The sequence below is a fragment of the Mesocricetus auratus genome, unplaced genomic scaffold, assembly GCF_017639785.1.
Source record: "Mesocricetus auratus isolate SY011 unplaced genomic scaffold, BCM_Maur_2.0 Super-Scaffold_100007, whole genome shotgun sequence".
Lineage (NCBI taxonomy): Eukaryota > Metazoa > Chordata > Mammalia > Rodentia > Cricetidae > Mesocricetus > Mesocricetus auratus.
The window spans coordinates 2,735,602-2,755,599 of record NW_024429191.1 but is presented as its reverse complement, the minus strand read 5'-3'; the positions used below and the strand labels follow the sequence as shown (position 1 = coordinate 2,755,599).

The following is a 19,998-nucleotide window of genomic DNA, read 5'->3' as shown; positions in this document are numbered from 1 at the left end:
GAGGAAAAGGATGTGGGAAGCAGAGGAAGGGGGTGGGGTGTGTGGTGGGATGCTGTCTTCTGGAAATGACATGACCAGTGCACGTGTGAATGCACAGCTTCTGTGCCCAAGGTCAAGCCAGCCCAAATCCCAGCAGAGATGGGGTAGGTAAGTTCCAGGCCGATCTTGAAGAACCTATTGCAATAGATAGTTGATGCAGGCAGAGAACCACTCGTTTTTGAGGATGTGGCCACTGGTAAGCAGACTTCCCACTCTCCGGTGGATGGCCCCACAAGGACATGCTTATATACTGCGGTGGATGGCCTCATATCCATTCACACATGGACATGCACACACGTACCAGTGGATGCCCCCACATACATGTACACATGGGTAGCACCAGGAGGACTTAGTGGGCTATTGTCACAGTTTTGTTAACTTGACATAAACTTGGACATTCTGGAAAGAGGAAACCTCATTGAAAAACTACATCTATTGCAGGGCCTGTGGACAAGTCTGTAGAGCCTTTTCTTACTTGTTAAATGACATTGGAGGGCTCAGCTCACTGAGGGTGGTGCCATGCATGAACAGGTTGGGCCAGGCTGTGCAGGAATGTAGCGAAGAGATCCAGGAGAAGTGGGCCAGTAAGTGACTTTCCTCCATAGTGTACATTTTAGTTTTTGCCTCTGGGTTCCTTCCCCTGGGTTCCTACCTTGAACTCACTGCCTTCCCTTCACAATGGACTATACACTGTAAGAGGAAACAAACTATTTTCTGCCAAGGTTGTTTTGGGTCAATGTTTTATCACAGTAGCAGAAAGCAAACCTTAATAGTTATTTAAAAAAGGACAGAGTTGGGAAGGGGCCATCATAGAGTAATATGGCCAGTCTTAGAGAGAGAGAGAGAAAGGGATGGAGGGAGGGACAAAGGGAGGGAGAGAGAAAGGGAGGGAGCGAGAAAGGGAGGGAAAGACAGAGAGGGAGAGAGGGGGAAAGGGAGATAGGAAAAGAGAGAGAGAAAGAGAAGGAGCAAGCTGGGGAATGAAATATCTGCTATGCAAAGATGAGGAATGAGTTAGTGTCTCCAGTATCCACCTAAAATATGCTGTTCTGTTAGCACATACCTAAGATTGCTGTGCTGGGACAGACACAAATGGTGGTGGGTAGGGGCAGGCAGGTTCTCAGAGCTCATGGGTAGGTCAGCCTAGATGGACTGATGAGCTCCATGTTCGCTAAGAGAGCATTTCCAAAACCAAAGTAGGGAATGATAGAAGAAGACACTCTACAACAGCTGCTGGCATCACAGGCATGCACACACACACCAAGAATGTTAGTGAAGCATACTGTTGGGCATCTATAGTGGCATTTCCATAAACGATTAGACTATGAGGCCTTAATTTATCCTTTGAGGGCTTCATAAATCATGGCACTATTGAGAAGCAGTGAAAGGTGTGATGTAGGACTTGGTTGAAGGAAGTAGGTAATGGGAGCCATATCTTTCTCTGTCCCCTTAGCTCCTCTCTCTTTGCTTCCTGTGTGTGGTGTGAACTGCTCAGCTCCATCCCCCATTTCCACTAAGATGATATGGTACCTCTGAAACTATCATCTAAAATAGTCCTCCTTTTAAGTTGTCATGCCAGGCATTGCCTCCCATTGATGCAAAAGTAGTGAATGCAGTTATACACAGAGCAGATGCCTGCCCAAACCTCCTGCTTCTAAGCCAGAATTGTCCAACTTAAAACAAAGTATGTGTGTGGGGGGGAGGCAAGAGACCTTGGCCAGAAGCCCACTTCCCTATCAGCCTGGGAGCAGGCAGCTGTGACCGGTAGAAAACATGTTTACTAAAAACAATACAGTGCCCGTAAGAATGATTTACCGGATCAATAAGTTCCTGATAAGGGCTTGCCCATGGGAACACCCTGACCTTGACCTTTTCCAATGACTAACCACCTCTTTCTGATCCCCGACCCCGACATATAACCAGCTGGGTTAAGAATAAAGTGGAGCTCTTCTTGAAGCTTTCTTTGCACCACCGACTGGTCTCTGTGTCATCAATTCAGACACCCTCCGCACATTCTCTTGGACACAGGCTTCTCAGCAGGGCATGACGTGTGTGTGTGTGTGTGTGTGTGTGTGTGTGTGTGTGTGTGTGTGTCTGTGTGTACACAAGTGCATGTAACCCGTGTGTACATATGCATACGCTTATTTGTGTTGAGGTCAGAGAAAGGTAGTTCTTTTTCACCATCCACTGCCAGTTCCTCCGGCATAAGATCTTTTCCTAACCCTGGAGCTTGTGTCTCAGCTCCGCAGGAAACCAGTGATCCCAGCGGGCCTCCTTTCTCCACCCTGCTTAGTTGGTGCTACAGTGGCTACAGGGATTCCAGGCCGCTTGTGCGGGGTTTCTGGGACCAAACAGCCATCCTCACGACTGTGGGGCAAGGGCTCTTAACTGCAGAATCATCCTTCTAGCTCCATCCAAAACTTCCTGAGAGTGCAGTGTGACAGTGTGAGGGAACAGTCACCACACACACTGGACAAGCATATTCAGGTCGCTGACTTCCTAACAAGACATGTGACTGCTAGCTTTGGAGGCCAAAACCAGAACATCCAAAGAGTATAATTATGCTATTATCGTTTGCTATTGAGACTTCCTGAAGTCTCACCACCTCCCAGAATAATGTACAAGAATATTACATGTGCTTCTACTGAAAGGGATGATTACAGGTATTGGTACATCCTTGTCATTTGACTTAGGTCACTACAGTGGAGAGAGGGGGAGGGAAAGAGAGAGAGAGAGAGACAGAGAGACAGAGAGACAGAGAGACAGAGAGACAGAGACAGAGAGACAGAGACAGAGACAGAGAGAGGAAAGAGAGAGAGAGAGAGAGAGAGAGAGAGAGAGAGAGAGAGAGAGAGAGATCAGAGTGAGTTCCCAGATGTGTCTATGTCTAGACTCAAGTTGGCTCCTTGGGTTCAGCCCCCAACCCACCATGTGCTAGTTGTGCAACCCTAGGCAAGACCATTCCTTTCTTACTCAGTTTTCTCACCTGGAAATACCTGGAAATTAAGAGGACTTCTTTACCAGAGTTGTTTTGAATATTTAAGAGCTAATGTTTAGAAAGCACCTGGAATGTTGCCCAGTGTATAACAAACCCTCAAAACTATAGCTGATGGTAATATTATACTTACTATTATGTCCCTGTAGCCCATTCATGATTCTGATTTATTTCTGCCTTCTTATCTGGATGTTTTTTAATAGAGAGTTTTGTCCAGGGACAGTGATAACAGAATCCATTTCCCTGTACCTTTTCATTTCGTTCCATTTTTTATTTGTTGATTTAATTTATGGCCTGGCTCATCCTCAGAAGGATATGAGACAGAAAGGAGATCTGTATCCTGGATGCTGGCTGTTCAGAGGCTTCTCTAGATTGTTTTCTGGCCTGACGCCTTTGCATTCGTGAAATGCCCAGATGCCTCCTCTAGAGAAGTGCTATAGGATGAGATTATAATGACTCCCTGTTCTCAGGTAGACAGTGATAAACGGAGGAAATATGGCTGCTGGTCCCTGAGAGCCAGTGTGGACGAGGATGCTGTGACAGGTCTTCCTGGGAAAGCTCTGTCTTCAAAGGTACATGTTCTAAGTGTCAACCAAGGAGAGGCCACACTACCATCAGAATTTCCCAGGAGGCGTCCCTGTGTCCCAATCCATCTTCTTCCCTTCCCAGTGAAGTTTACATCCAAATTGAAGTCTTCTTTTTACTCATGTATGTTGGGGGAAGTCTTGTGCATTTGTCAATAAAGTACTGTTGAGCCTATAGGGAACCAAGATAGGAGGGACTAGGAGTCCAGGAGAACTCTGGGAAGGAGAAACACAGAGAGTTCGAGATGTAACGCCATTGGGGTAGGAAGCCCGGAAACCTCTCCGGTAAGAGACATACTTAGATTAACAATTATGGGGTAATTACTTAAGTCAGAGCTAGCCAGTAAGAAACAAGCAAGGCCAACAGCTTCATAATTAATACAGCGTCTTGTGTGTTTATTTGGGGACTACAAAGCTGCAGAGCCCAGGTGACTGGCGGGGGATAAACCAAAGCGGCTAGCAAAGAAAAAGCCTCTCGTAACAGAATGGTTGTCAGAAGTGGGATTGAATTTCCACGCAAAACAACAAAAGCTTTAAAGGAATTTTAGAAACAGAAGAATAGAGAGAAGCACAGATTTTTGGTAGCAGCATTTTTCTCAGATGTGCTCTGTTTTGCTAGCCACAAGCCGAGATTCACGCGGCTCGCTTACTGGAGTCTTCCTGACTCGGCATAAAAAGAAAAAAAGAAAAAAAAACCCCAACAAGGTTCTTTTAAGAGACTCTGCTAACGATTGATAGGTGTGTACGTACAGCTGGAAGTGGCAGCTTTTGCTGGATGTCAGCATGGACTGAGGCGGTAAGCTGAAATCAAGCTTACGCCCGCCATCTTGAAACGGCAGTTTAAAACAGCCGCGGTTTTACAGATAAGACACGTGGCCAGAAAAACATAAAGATTTACAGTAAAGTCAGTCTTGGATGAAGAAAATCTCTAAAGGTTTACAGTGTGTTTAAAAATATACGTGAGATTGAGAGAGAAAATGAAACGGCAAAGCGGTAAATACAAAAGCCTGTGTTGTGGTGGTGCACGCCGGTAATAATTGCTCCAGAGGCAGAGGCAGAGGCAGGCGGATTTCCAAAGAGAAACCCTGTCTCAAAGAAAAATAAATAAAAGTAAAAGAAATAAAGTAATAATAGATAAATAAATAAGCCACGTAAAGATGGAAAATACACAGAGAGTCTGGATACTGTATGCTATTATGTTTTTCAGTTTTTTGATTACTCAGGAAGGAACTGCTAAAGTACACTTATAAATGCTGCTGAATTAATCCAACTTCTATCTTTTAAAAATGCCTTGACTTCAAAATTTAAGTATAAGGATATGTTACTCGGAAAAGGAATTTTAGTTTATGTTTCCACAGAAAATGAAAAGCTGAGGATTCCTTCCAGGCTTCTGTGGTTTCATGAACCAAGACCCCCGGAAGCAGTGGGCAAGGCGTTTCAACAATTGAGACAGCTAAGATGATCGAGTTTTACAGACCACGAAAATAAGGACTTATACAAGATTCTGAGTTTTGTCATGATCCCCATGGTGTGAACAGCGCCCCCTTCCAGCAGGAAGCAGTTTGGAATGAGCGACGTCCCAATTCCCATCTTGTTTATAAATCTTTGTTTTCATTTAAATGGGATTGTTTATAATTGGTTAATGATCACAACCAATCTCTTTTTAATGGTAAAAAGGGGAATTATGGTATGGGTATTGTTTTTCATTTATTGATACAAATTCAAGGTCAATTTTGTGATATGTATATTTCTCCTCTTGATTAAGTATTGTGCTTATACTGATCTTTTAAAACGTAATGCATAATTGAATACAGACTACAGATAGTTACTTTTAATAGTCAGAATTTATAGTTAGGTAAGTTAGGTTTTCTAGATATACAGAGATAATATTTGAGACAGATAGATAGTCTTCAAACCTTTCAAAGACCTTCAGAAAATGGCATTTAAAAATGGTTTATGGTTTTTCTTGACAATGAGAAATGTCTACTCCTGGCAGCACCAATTATGTCTGAGAGGAAAATGGGCATTGAAGAAACTCGTTATGGAGTTTGCTTTCAACACGGCAAGATTAGCCATTTGGGCAAGAAACTGCTCTTGCCTAGACTGTTTGACTGTTGTTGTATAATCTGGACATGCAGGACCCACAGAAAAGTGACTGCTGAACTCAGTCTTACAGGGTTCCTGCTTCATGGAAGAGTCTACGAGACTTTCTGCAGGACACAGAAAAATGACTGACAGACTGCCAATGCAGATGGACAGTTTGAAATTTCCTGCTTTGCTGAGAAGTGTTCCAGACACATTGTGGCCTATGGGCTGAAGATGGATGCCCCATCGTTACAGAGGAACTTCGGGTGACTGTCCAGGCAGTAAGACACCTCTGTCAATCCTAGTGTATATATATTATCCTTCTGTAGTCTTTGATGGAGTTGAAGACAGATAATTATAGTTTTCCTTAGTTATGATAAAAGGTAAGCTACATATAGAACTTTGGACTCACAAGGATGGAATGGATGATATTTTCTTTAAATCTTGCTAAAATATTGTAACTATGTTCTTACTTGATAACTGTTCTGTTATATATAATTTGACGGTGTTAAAGTTAAGACCTTTCTTTTTGTTTAAACAGAAAAGAGGAGATGTTGGGGGAAGTCCTGTGCATTTGTCAATAAAGTACTGTTGAGCCTATAGGGAACCAAGATAGGAGGGACTAGGAGTCCAGGAGAACTCTGGGAAGGAGAAACACAGAGAGTTCGAGATGTAACGCCATTGGGGTAGGAAGCCCGGAAACCTCTCCGGTAAGAGACATACTTAGATTAACAATTATGGGGTAATTACTTAAGTCAGAGCTAGCCAGTAAGAAACAAGCAAGGCCAACAGCTTCATAATTAATATAGCCTCCTGTGTATTTATTTGGGACTGATGCCGATCTAGAACCAGGCGGGCGGACGGCTTCTCTCAAGGAAAAAGCTTCTCCTTAACACATGTATCTGAGAAAATATAGCAATAGTCTTCCTCCCGACACATTATTTTCTTACTTTCATGCTTTTTATTTCCGCTTTTAAAAAACATTTTTTAAATTGTAATATTATAATATAGTTACATTTCTCCCTTCCCTATCCAAACCCTCACATAAACCCCTCCCCACTCTCATTCAAATTCATGAATTTTTACTTTTATACTTATTTTTATTTGTACTTATTTTTATTACCCACTGAGTATAATTAGAAGTGTTTGCATGAGCACCAGTATGGAGTTACTTACCAGTAGGTATACCATTGAAGCAAAGTGACCCTCCCCGCAGCTAACTGTCAATATCTCATCATGGACATGAAGGTGAGACTCTATTGCTGAAGAATCCACACCCTTCCATCATAAACTTTTGGAAATCAAGCTGATACTGACCTGGTTGCCTCCTTCTGTGGTGTGAGTATGTACGTGAGCACACCCACAACAGGGCTAGCTCTCACAGTGCTGGATGTCTCATCCTGGAGGGCTGGCTCCCATAATGCTGGATGCTTCCTCTTGGTGGTGGTGGTGGGGAAGTCCTAGCTCTGGACTGGCAAGGCATTCCCAATGATGCAATGGAGGCATTTATGTCTTGAGGTAATCAATAGCTTTGTAATTGAACCATGGGTTACTCAATAGTAGAAAACTCATTCCTAGATACTATAAATCTAACTAAGAACCTGTGGCTGGAGAGCTCAGACCCTAGAGGAAGTGTTACAACTACCATTCTGTAAATAGTTTCCAACAGCCCTCTAAGTCTGAATCCTTTTACTTGTAAATAAGTAAAGTTTTAACTCCTCAGCAAGAAGTTTTTATTTTATAGCTGTTTATTTAGATGGAGGCTGTGACAAAAATTCACAACTGGTCAAAATGCCTAAAATTAGTGACTGTGGGTTGCCCAGGTGCCCAGCTACAAATGGGACATCTATAAGAAAATCCCTACATATAAAACTCAGAGAACATTGTTGAAGAGGGGGTAGAAAGACTGAAAGAGAGTGTTTCTTCTGGGCATGACGGGGATGTTACTCCAATTAACTCTCAACAATATGGTTGCCTGCACAAGACCGGCAAAGATCACAGCAATCAACATGTAACAGTTGGAGGAAAATTTCACAAGGCTCTGCCAGTGAATGAAGACCTAGAGACAGTCAGTGGCTGCTGAGGGAGGCAGTCAGTTTTCTCCAAGGATGAACCCTCAGTCCTAAGTAGTCAGCCCTAAATACATACAATATAGGCAATATTGTTTGGACTCAGAAGGTCCAATTATTATATATAAATCCTATGTTTATTAATATTTGTTTTATCATAGCAATAAAACCCTAAGACAACAATTAATTAAAAAATTGATTATAGAAGAAGTCATCAATTCAAGGCAGAGTGGGTAAATAGGGTTGGAGAAAGAGGGAACAGGAATGCAAATGATAAAAACACGAGCAAATTCTCAAATAAATGTAAAAAATGTTTACATAATAATTTTAATATAATACATTATTTTAAATATGTTATAGTTAACATAATATATAAACACCCTATGTATTCAGTTTGCTCTCCATATATATGTATTCTGCATCCATTAATTCAATGAACCACTGATAAAATATTTTAAAAATATTCCATGTACAAGATTAATTCAGTCAACATGCCAACATGGGTAGGAGAGTTACTCATGGTGCCCCACCATGACTATTGACAACTGAGGTATATTTTAGAAGGGGAAATTGTGTTTTGGCAGGGTGGCCACTGGTAGCTTTCCCATATCATACTGAGGTATGGCCCCTCACCCATGCACATAATGTGCATACATGTATTATGAATTGTATTCTGTGGGTTACAAAATCAAACCTAAACAACAAACCTAAACAAAACAACAAAACCAGAGACAGGCATGAAGGAGAAAAGGAGGTGTGATGACAGAGGCCCAGGGTGAGTGACAAGGATGTGATGGATGGATATGATCAAGACACATTGTATCGATTTATTAAATTTATCAAAGAATAAGTGAAAGTATTCTTTAGACTATTGCATGCATACAGAGCATTGGTAAGCTTTCATTTTGTCATTATTTCATAAACAATGTAGAACAACAGCTATTTATATACCATTTACATTGTATTGCATATTAATGGTGACTTCAAATATACAAGATGATGTATAGAGGCTATGCACAAATATTATGCTACTCTTAGAAGGACTTGAACATCTAAGGATTTTAGCACCTACAAGGGGTCTGCCCTAGTTAGCATTAACTGTCAACTTGATACAACATAGAATCACCTGGTAAAAAAAAATCTCAATTGACTACTTATCTTTCTCAGATTTGTCTGTGCGTGTTTCTGAGGGATTGCCTTTACTGTTAATAAAGACACTATTGGTGACACTATTAGGTGTTTCTAGGCTGTGTAAGGAAGCTGGCTGAACATGGGTCTAAGAACAAACAAGCAAGGTGCCTTCATTCATGGTTGCTGCTTCCAGCTGCTTTCCTTGACTTTTCTCAATGATGGACTGTGACCTGGAAGTGTAATCCAAATCAACCCCTCCCCTCCCTAAGTTGCTTTGGAAAAGTGTCTTATCAAAGTAACATAAAGCAAACTAGAACAGTGCCCTAGAATAAATTCCCTATAGACACCAGTAGAGAACTACTTACTGTTTTTGGTTAGAGAAATTATGATAACTTTATGCACTTGATTATGATTATTTATAATCATGCATTTATTTTTCTGATATTTAAAATATATTTGTATATAACTAAATATTTTCTAACATAATGCCAATAATGCGTCAGCTTTCCACAAAGTTCAAGGTGCAGACATCTGAACTTACTTATGGACTCTAGAGATAATCAGAGCAGGCCATTGAGTTTCCTGGTCTGCTCACAGTCAAGTCTCACAATGTGTGATGGATGCTTCTATATATTTGTTGTGTATGAGAAATCAGCGGCTAACTGGTGAGAAAATTACCTGTCAGTTCCCAGAAAGCCCAGACGTGATAGGCAAGCTGCTCCATTGTACCATTGTAACAAATGGGATCTATCAGAAAGGCTTTGGCAACTGACGTCTCGGCCCTAGGAGCTTTGATTCAAAGGAGGTTTTTGATTGGTTCAATAAAGTAGACAAGCAAAAAAATTCTTTATTAAGTTTTTATGTTACATGCTGCTTTGATTTCTTAAAAAGCTACAGACCCATTAAGGTTGACCCATTCTATCCCATTTTGTGTTAAGAGAAGATTGAAGCATAGGAATAACACTGGCTGTTAGATTTGCTTTTCTATGGTACTTGACACTGAACCAAGAACCTCATGTATGACAAGCAAGTGCTCTAACTCTGAGCTACAATGGCAGGTGGGGTGTTATGCTATGTCCTTCTAGCTTTGTTTTCTTCCTTCTCCACTTTGCTCTGTGACCTAGAGATGACACTCTGGTTACAACTCAGACAATTGTTAGACTTAGACAATGAAAAGGGCCAGCAGGAGACCAGACAGTGACTGATCCCCAACTGTGATCACAGCCCAACAATTCAGGCCTGTGAATTGGCAGAGACAGGCCTCTTCCACTAAAGACTTACAATAGCTTGTATCAAGTGCTGTATTTTGGTTCTCAAATAACTCCTAAAGACCCAGTGGTCTTCAGTCCAGGGAATGATGGGAGGCTCTTCAGGAGGTCATCAAAAGGTGGGCATGTAATCAAAAGAAGTCAGGTATGACAAGGGGATATTGACGCCTGCATTCACTCACTATACCCTCTACTATCCAGTTACTGTCAAGTGAACAGGCCTCATCTACTCCTGCCATGCTGCATAGACACCACAGACCCAAAGCAATAAGGCAAAGGGATCAGAACTGAGCTTCTGAAACTGTGACCTGAAAGAAGCCTTTATTCCTGTAAAGTCAGTGACCTCAAGCATTTTGTCACAGTGATGCAAAGCAATCTAGCATAGTAAGATGATACAGGTAATTAAGTAAAATAGAGAATACTGGAGAAGATGCAGGGAAGGGACAGTAGGTTAGAGTTCAGACATGTGAATTTAAGACACTTCCTAAACAGCCCAGTAAAAGGCTCACTAGACATGACAATAAAGGATCCAGTGGATAGCAGAGACAACTGGAGATAGAGGGGAAGCCAAAGGGTTGATGTAGAGCTACAAGACAATGCATTGAGGGCAAGAAAGAAAGGGCTAGAACTGACTCCTAGGGGAAGACAGGCCTAGATAGGAACCAGGGATCTGAACTGGAAAGGCAGGGGGCTCTGGAAATGGTAATAAAATCATGAACACACTTGGGAATCATAAAATCTCAAGTGCACACAATGCATACTGTGGTGCAAAGCACACTCAACATTTCAGTTATCATGTTCACCAGTTTACAGTGTGTAGTTCTCCAGCATCAAGCACATTAGCAGGGGAAATAAGATAGCCTGTCTGGGGAAAGCATCCTGGAAAGATATAAATGGAAGGGCATCAGAGAAGTAGAGGGCCAGAAGCAAGGTTAGTATGAGAAGGTACCTGAACAGACATGGGCAATTAGAGACTCTGAGATTGCTGTAGGCTACTATTGGGCCATTACAGCAGAATGCTGCGACAGGGAGATTGAGAAACCTTGTTTGGTTTGCTTTCTTATCTGTTTTATTGACTTGTTTGATAATTATCTTTAAAGAAGTGACTTAAACATATTTTATAAATGATACAAGGCACTGAGAAGAGGGAGGGGAAGAGAGCAAGGAGAGAGAAGGCAAAGGGTGCAGATGGGTGGTAATCAGAGTAGGAATATAACGATGGGAGCCAGCTAAGACAGAAGGAGGCATGAGTGTACCTGTCAAGAAAAAGGCAAATGATGGAGCTTGCCATGGTGGAAGGAGTTTGGAAGCAATATGGAGGTGATAGAGATACCACTGCAACCTAAAGGCACAGATGCGGGCCCAGAGGGGCAGGGCATACTGAGACTTGTATCTGGCTTGTTGGTGACATTAATAGAGTGAAGGTCTGTAAAAGCTAGTTAGCGGTCCTTAGTTAGTCGCACATATGCCTCACCCAAAACTGAGGAATATTCAGGAGAAAGAGAAGGTGTGAGGCCATTCTCTGTTTCCCATCAGGTGAGTGAGTAAATAAGCAGGGATGCTAGGGAGCTACTTCATGTCTGATGTTTGCTTCTGTTTCCAGCTATCTGGTGAAGCTCGCCCTTATGGAAATAGACAAGGAAGAGATGTGTAGGAGATGCCTAGACAAGGTGGGAAGCCATTGCAGTGCAGACAACAGTCAGCTTTGGGAAGAAGTAAGGATCTTCATCACCTCTTCTGAGGCTGATGTTGTGTGCCAGGAGCAAGGAGAGGACACCGGCGGATGTGCAGATTAGGAGGGAAGGATGATACTCATGATGATGATGATGCCATTGATGACCTAAAGAGAGCAGAAAAGCTTGAGGTAAGCAACAGCTAATGAAGGTGTGGCCTGCTCTACACACTTTGTCATCCCTTGCTCCAGTGTCCTGACAGGAGCAATAAGACTACTAAAATAAGAAACACTGTTTTCAAATTGCCTGTGATTTATGAGAAAACCCAAGGCATCAATAAATCAGCCAGTGGAATCAATAAATAAACTTAGCAAGATCACTCACTGAAGTGTTAATGCACACAAATATTTTATTTTTTGTATATGGTGAAATAGAACAGAATAAATGAAATAATCTAGAAAAGCCAGTAATAGAGTCAAGCTTATATTATCCATGTTTATAGACTAAGGTACCAAAACAGTTTATCACAAAAAATGAATTAATCTCTCTTTATATTACACTCCAATTTGAATTTGAGATGAATTAAATGCCAAAGCATAAAATTAAAAATATAAAAATTTAGAAGAAATTATAGGTGACTTTCCACACAGTTTAGCTAGAAAGATTTTCTAGGTGGGACAGGAGAAAGAAAAAATGAAAGACATACTAGTTTTCATGAAAACTCAGTATTCTCTCTGTGTGCTCACATGCATGTTTGTATGTGTGTGCTATGTGTGCTTGCCTGGTGTGTATATGTGTTATGTGTGTTGTATATGTGTGTGTGTGGTATGTGTGTGTGTGTGAGTGCATGTGTGTGTGTGCCTGTGCATATATGTGTAGACCCGAGCTCAACTAACCCTGAGCATTTCGCCTCAGGAGCTGTGTACCTTGTTTTTAGGAGAGGGACCTCTGTGGGTACCTCAGGGTTGCAGAGAAAGCTGTGCTAGATGGCTAAGGAATTACAGGGAACTGCTTTTCTTAGTCTCCCCAGAATTGGGATCACAAGTGTACATCACCACACTCGGATTTTGTGTTTGTCTGTTTGTTTGCTTGCTTTAACTTGGTGCCATGGTTCAAACTCAAGTCCTCATGTTTACACTGCAAGCACTCTGCCGCCTAAGCTTTCTCCCAAGGCCCTAAAACTTAAACAGTGTAATTTTAAAAGATTTTTAAAAATCGTTTGTGTGTGTGTGTGTGTGTGTGTGTGTGTGTGTGTATGTGTGTGTGTGTGTGTGTGTGTACAAGTGCACATGTGAGCACTTGCCCACCTGAGGTCAGAGGGCAGCAGATCCTCTGGAGCTGGCATTATGGAAAGTCATAAGCTGTACTGAAAGCTATCTCTGCAGTTCAATTTAAACATTCTTGCACATCAAAAATCACCATTATGTAAACTAGCCAAGAAGCCCGTATATACACACAAAAAATTCAAAACACACATATGACCTGGAACTTTATCAGAATGCATATGGAACTTAAAGAAAACAGTAATAATAATAAAAAATAAAAAGCAATCCTGTTGGGCAAGATGGTACACTCCTGTAATCCCAGCATTGAGAGGTAGAGTCAGGAGGATCAGGACTTTAAAATAGCCATTGGTTACATAGCAAGTTTGAGGCCAGCTTGCATAATATAGACCGCATTACAAAGGTGAAAAACCCTAGCCATAGCCCAATTGAAAATGATCAGTGTCTCAAGTGCACTTTTACAAGAGAAGAAACACAAGTTCTAAATAAACATATGAATGTATGTTCAATGTCATCAATCAGGATGGGACTGAAACATTAAATTCATGGTAACGTGTAACATGTAGCTGTTCTCATCTGAGTGGCTAAAACTAACAAAGATTGCCACATCAAATGTTGGCAAGGACACAGAGAAACTGACCCTTAGATATTACTCCTAGTATTTGGTATAAACACAGCAGACAGATAATTTGCAGTTGCTTTGTGATAACCTTGTGTATCCACTCACAGATAAACAACAAAGGGAAATCAGGAAGACTTGTAGGAGATGCTGACACAATACTTTGTAATTGCTTCAAACCGGAAACTGAAACAGTTATCAGTGGAAAAGTGAACAAACAGTAGCATATTTATACAGAGACATAGCTACTCAGCAATAATTAGGGAAAGGGTTACATGTAACAATGAAGATAAACCATTTAGACATTGTACTTGGGGAAAGAAACCAGACACAGAGAAGAAAGGCATGATGCTGTTACTTTGGTGCATTGAAGTAGGTAAAAGTCATTTACAGTAAGAGGCAAGAGGGTGCCGGGAAATGGACAGGAAGATGTGACAAAAGGGAATTTATATCATGATAGAAATTCTGCTGTCTATTGATAGGTTATGGGTTATAACAGTGTATGAATTTGTCAGACTCTTGAAATATACATGCCTTCTTAATTTTATCTGAAAACAGAATTAAAAACATTGTTTTGCACTCAAGTTAAGTGGTTGCCTTTTATAATGCAACATCCTATCATCATGAAACTGCCTGCTTTGGTGTATCCTAGCCTCCGGCAAAGGAGCAAATATTTTGAAGACAGTGAGATCCAGGTTTCATCACTGTTCGAAAATGAAGCAGTAACTGCATAGAAGGTAGGATGTGTGCTGTGCTACAGGACTGGGATTAGAGGTATTTCTGTTGTATACATTGATGACTTTTTTCCTTGTTTAAAAAGCTTGTGTATGTGTGTGTGTGTGTGTGTGTGTGTGTGTATGTATGTATATATGTATGTATGTATGTATGTATGTATGTATGCATTTGCTTGTGTGTGTGTATGTGCATCAAGTACATGACTAATGCCTTCAGAGTCCAGAAGAATGTGTTGGATCCCCTAGAACCCTGGTTCTCTTAAAAAACAGCAAGTGCTCTTTTCCTTAAATTGAAAATAGACTCATTTTTAAATCTTCATAAAATATATTCCGTCAACAGTTTCCACTTTCACAACTTCTCTCAGATCCTCCCCATTTCCTCACTCATCTAAATATACATCTTTTTTCCTTTCTTTCATGAGAAAATAAACAGGCATTTAAAAAATAATATAGTATAAGGTAAAATAAAGACAAATAATCAAGAATAGCAAAAAAATAAACAGAAAAAATAGCCAAAGAAAAACACATAGAAACAGGTTGCACACACAGAAATTCCACAAAAACATAAAATCAGAAGCCATAATAAATAAATATAAGCAAAAACTTGTAAGATTAAAAAAAGCCAAGACAGAATGCTATGAGAGAAGTTGTCAACGTAGATAGTTTCTGGTCTAGGGAAGGGGCTTTTGTCAACTTTCCCTTTGCAGTGTTGGGGCCCCATCAGGTTTTGACCTGCACAGGACCTGTCATCTCTGTTAATTCATATGTGTTCTGTTGTGTCTAGAAAGCCATGATTCCTTAGTATCTTCTATCCCCTTAACATCTTTCTGCCTCCTCTTTGCAGATTTTCCTGAACCCTTAGGTGAGGGATTTAAGGGAGATATTCCACTTAGGACCAAGTGTTCCAGGGTCTCTCCCTCTCCGCACATTATTCAGTTGTGGGTCTCTGCATTTGTTCCCATCTCCTGCAGGAGGAAGCTTCTCTGATGACAACTGAGCAAGGCACCAATCTATGAGTATAGTAGAATGTCATCAGGAGTCATTCTGTTGTTGTTTCTTTAGCAGTATGGTAGTGTTGGGTTTTCCCCTGTGTCCATGGCCTATCTAGTCTTAAGTTGTTGGCCACCCAAGTAGTGACAGGGATGGGTTCCATCTCCTAGAGTAGGCCTTAAATCCAATCAGATAGTGGTTTGCTACTTCCATTACTTTTATGCCACTATTGCACAAAAGTATCTTGCTGGTAGGGTATGCAGTTGTGTAGCATTCAGAGAACCTTCTGATACCGTGAGCACTAGTCAGTAGAGGTTAGGCTGAGCTGTTGCTATCAAATTTGACTGAAGGTTCGGGATGGTACAGGTCCATAAGGACTATGTACAAATTGTTTATTGGTTGCAAAGTGAAAGTAGTGGAGATCGATGGCAGGTGTTGCATTAACTAGGTACGTTGGGAGAACATGCTGTAGCATAACTGGCTCTTCAGAAATGCCATGGTCAGTAAAGGTAAGAGAAGGCTGAAGAACATTCTAGAATGAAAACAGACTGAAGAGATACCACAGTTCGATGCAGTGTATGCTATAGATTGGAAAGTGGACTGGGATGGGGTGAAGGTCCATGGAAGATGTTGGAAAAATGAACATTTAGATACAGACTACATTCACAATGACATATTATCAGTGTTAAATTTCTTGAATCTGATAATTATAATGTTTATGGAGGAGAGATGTCTTTCTCTCTTATGATGTGTACACTGAGACTGAAGAACAAGTTAAGTTATATGATTATCTCCAACTTCTCAAATGTTGCAAAAATATGAATATATAACATTGAATCATATTAGGCAATATACTAACAATTAAATAGTCTTGAGATTTTTCTTGCATTTATTTTTCATAGTTTATATGAGTTTATGTGAATTGTATAAAAATCAGTGAGAGGATGTTCATTGGTTAAGAATATGTGCTATTCCTCTTGAAGACCTGAGTTCAGTTCCCAGCACATATGGGGTAGCTCACAGCTGCCAGTAACTCCAGCTTCTGGCCTCTGCAGCCACCCACAAACATGTTGAATTCACTAATACAGTTCCACACAGATGCAATAAATGATGGGGAGGGAAAGGAGGTGTGTTTGATCAAAACACAATATGTGCATGCATGAAATCACTAAATAACAAAAAGAAAATAGAAATAACAATAAAAATTAAAATCAGTGAGAGAGATAGGGAGGGTAAGGAAGAGAAGAAGGAGGAGGAGGTGAGGAGTGAGACAGACAGAGGCAGGAAGAGGAGGGGGGACTCCAGGGCGGGGAAAGAGCAATACTGAGAACATGGTTATTTCTTTGCACCATGCTCCTTAGGTTTGTATGGCTTTGGCTAAAAAAGCCGGTGTCCCTGGGTTAGCAGACAATGCTGACAGGCAGAAAGTAGTGATTACAAGTGTGTAAATCAAAGAGCTGGTTTAGACCATAAAATTGGAAGCTAAAAAAACCCTCATGTCTAGCTGTGGGAAATGGGATTTCTTTGAATATATTATTCCGCAGGTTCTCTTATAATTACAGCATAGCTAATGCAAAGTTACACACTTTGTTATTAGGGATGTGGGTTAAGGAAGTCACACCAGGAACCAGAGCAGGCATTTACATGTGTGTGTGCGTGCATGCGTGTGTGTGTGTGTGTGTGTGTGTGTGTGTGTGTGTGTACAGAGTGACCCGAGATCATCCTAACACCTTCCCAGTTAAGGTGAGAAATGATACAAAAGAAACAGGAAATGCCAAAGAAAGGTGGAGTGTACAATGGGAGCAGAGAGCAACTGCTGAGAGGCACCAAATATAATTTACAGCAAGTGTGTGTCTTGCAGCTGAGCTTAACAATGAAACTTGACAGCAATGATAGCTCATGTCCAGGGGTTACTCAACATTCTTACGTTAGAAAACAGCGTGAATATTTTTCCCTTGCAAATCAAAATATGTCCTTGATATAATTTTCTTAGAAGAAAATGCACACAACACATCTCATTTCTCTTAGGAGAAATACTCATTTCTCTTAGAAGCTCCTGCAAACATCAACCTAAGAGGAGGTTCCCTTCTGAATACATGTCTTCATTCCATATACCAGAGCCATGTTTTCTACGCAGTGCCTAATTGAAACCTTTCTGTGGGGGCTGGGGATAGGCCTTGACTGATGGAGTGTTTGTCTGAGCTTTCTTATCATGCATGAAGCCCCTAGCTCCATTTTCAAAACCGCACAAAACAGTGTAGTGGTTCACATTGCAGAGATAGAACAGGAGGGTCATGAGTTTTAAGTCCTCCTTGGCCACGTGATGAGTTCTAGGCCAGCCTAGATTACCTCAGACCCTGTACCAAAAAAGCAGAGAGGGGAAAAGGGAGAGGTGGTAGAAGACAGAGAAGAGGGGGAAGATGGAAAGGGAGAGAGCAGATAACATCAGGAGGTAAGTTATAAAACTTCCTTTCTGAGGGCCAGGCTCCTTATATGTTACTAGGCACTAAGAGTAACTTGCAGGAACACAAAGTGCAGTCCATATGAATTTAGTGATGCTTTAACGTAACTCCTCAGTGTTTTCCTCTGGTAATCTTTCAGCAATCTTTGCTGGGTTTCCCGTGCCCAGGGAGTCCAGCCTGGATCCCCACATCCAGAATGAAGCTTCAGACACGCCCTGACAGCTTGCTTCTCCAGCAGGAATCTCAGAGAGCTTGCCTGCCTTTCCCTTGTCAAGGTACTGAGACCAACCAAGGGTGCTCCACATCAGGGCAGCAAGAGCATTTACAGTGCTTGTGCCTCTGATGACTGGATCGCTTACAATTTCCATAGAGAACTGCACAAATGCACACTCCCTCAACTAAAATATTCCATTTCTCAACAGAAGAAAAGACAAACAGGTTGTATTTTCCTTCATAAAACAACAACTACATGCAAGAACATGGGCAGCACTCAAGGCCACTTTGTTAAGCCAAGGAGGGAGACCACAGTATCATGAAGCATGTGCCTATCTACTGAAGTTCAAGGGAAGGCGATCTTGGACCATCAAGGGACAGAGGTCACAAGAGTGTTCTATACTCACAGGAAGGCAACAGGAACCAGTCCGATGGTGTGATAAAACCATTCTCGTCTTGATCTCGGTGGTAGTTTTGCCTTACTCAGGAGCACAGGGGGAAACTGGATGTATACAGATATGCTGGCTTACTCTGTTGCTGTGTGGCTACTGTTCCATTACATGTATATCTTGTGGCATCATGCCGTATACTGTAAACTTACATGATAAAATCTATAAAATAAGTAGTGTACTTAATAATGATATGTTTATGGGTAATGCTCTTAGTTTGAAATATGTCTTTTTAAATTAGCCCAGCCATTGTGGACATCAGTATGGATCTTCCTCAAAATGTATGAAATATTCAAGAATAAAGAAATTATTTTTAATTTATTTGTTTTATATCCTGACTGCAGTTTCCTCCCTCTCCCCCCATTCCTCTCACCTCTCCTCTGCCCTCCCTCCCAATCTCCTCCTTCTCTCCTGTTCAGGAAAGGGCAGGTCTTTCATGGATATCAACAAAACATAGCTATCAAGTTGCAGCAAGACTAAGAACCTCCACTTTTACTAAACTTGGGCAAGGCAACCCAGTATGAGGAGTACGTTCCCCAAAGCCAGCTAAAGTCTTAGGGACACCCACTGCTCCCACTGCTGAGTCCCACAACTGTCACATATAGGTAGAGGGCCTCGCTCAGTCCCATGCAGGCTTCCAGGTTGTTGGTTTAACCTCTATGAGCCTCTGTGAGCCTCTGTTAGTTGTTTCTGTGGGATTTTGATATGATGTTCTTGACTGTCCCCCCACCTTCTTCCCTGTCTTCAGCAGGATTCCCTGATCTTGGGCTAATGTTTGATTGTGGATTTCCATCTGTTTCCCTCAGTTACTGGATGCAAGCTCTCTATGACAACTGGGGTAGGAATTGATCTATGAATATAACAGAATATTAAAAAGTATCATTATGTTGACGTTTTTCCTCCAATCATGTTTGGTTCAATATATAGATCTCTGGGCCATCCAGCCTCTGGGTCCTGGCACTCCAGGCAGTGTCAGGGGTGGACTCATTCTCATGAGTGGTGTGGGTCTCAGGCTGGACCACTCATTGGTTGGTCACTCTTCCAATCTCTGTGTCAACTTTACCCCAGAATATCCCATAGGCAAGGCAGGCTTTAGGTCAAAGGTTATGTGCCTGGGTGGGTGCCCTAATCCCTTCACTGGAAGTCTTGCTTGGTCACAGGAGATGGCCATTTCAGTCTACACATCCTCTATTGCTACAAGTTTTAGCTGGGGTCATCATTGTATAGTCCTGGGACTTTCCCTTGTACCCTTGTTTCTACATGACCCCGAAACCCCCCTTTCCTGTTGTCTCTCTTAATATCTCCCCATCCACCTATCTCCTGTCCTGCTCTCTCATGTCCCCATCCCCACTCAACCCCTAGTCCACCCATGAGATCTCTTCTTTATCCCCTTCCCAGGGAGAT

At 41.5% G+C, this 19,998-nt stretch overlaps 1 long non-coding RNA gene across 1 annotated transcript; it reads left to right on the top strand.

The window, feature by feature from the left end:
* Window positions 1-11,787: 11,787 nt before the first annotated feature.
* LOC110343644 lies at window positions 11,788-18,915 on the top strand. Its single transcript, XR_002385944.2, has 4 exons — window positions 11,788-12,035; window positions 14,399-14,483; window positions 18,072-18,207; window positions 18,355-18,915. It is a non-coding gene; the product is annotated as an uncharacterized LOC110343644 (long non-coding RNA).
* The last annotated feature ends 1,083 nt before the right edge of the window (window positions 18,916-19,998 follow it).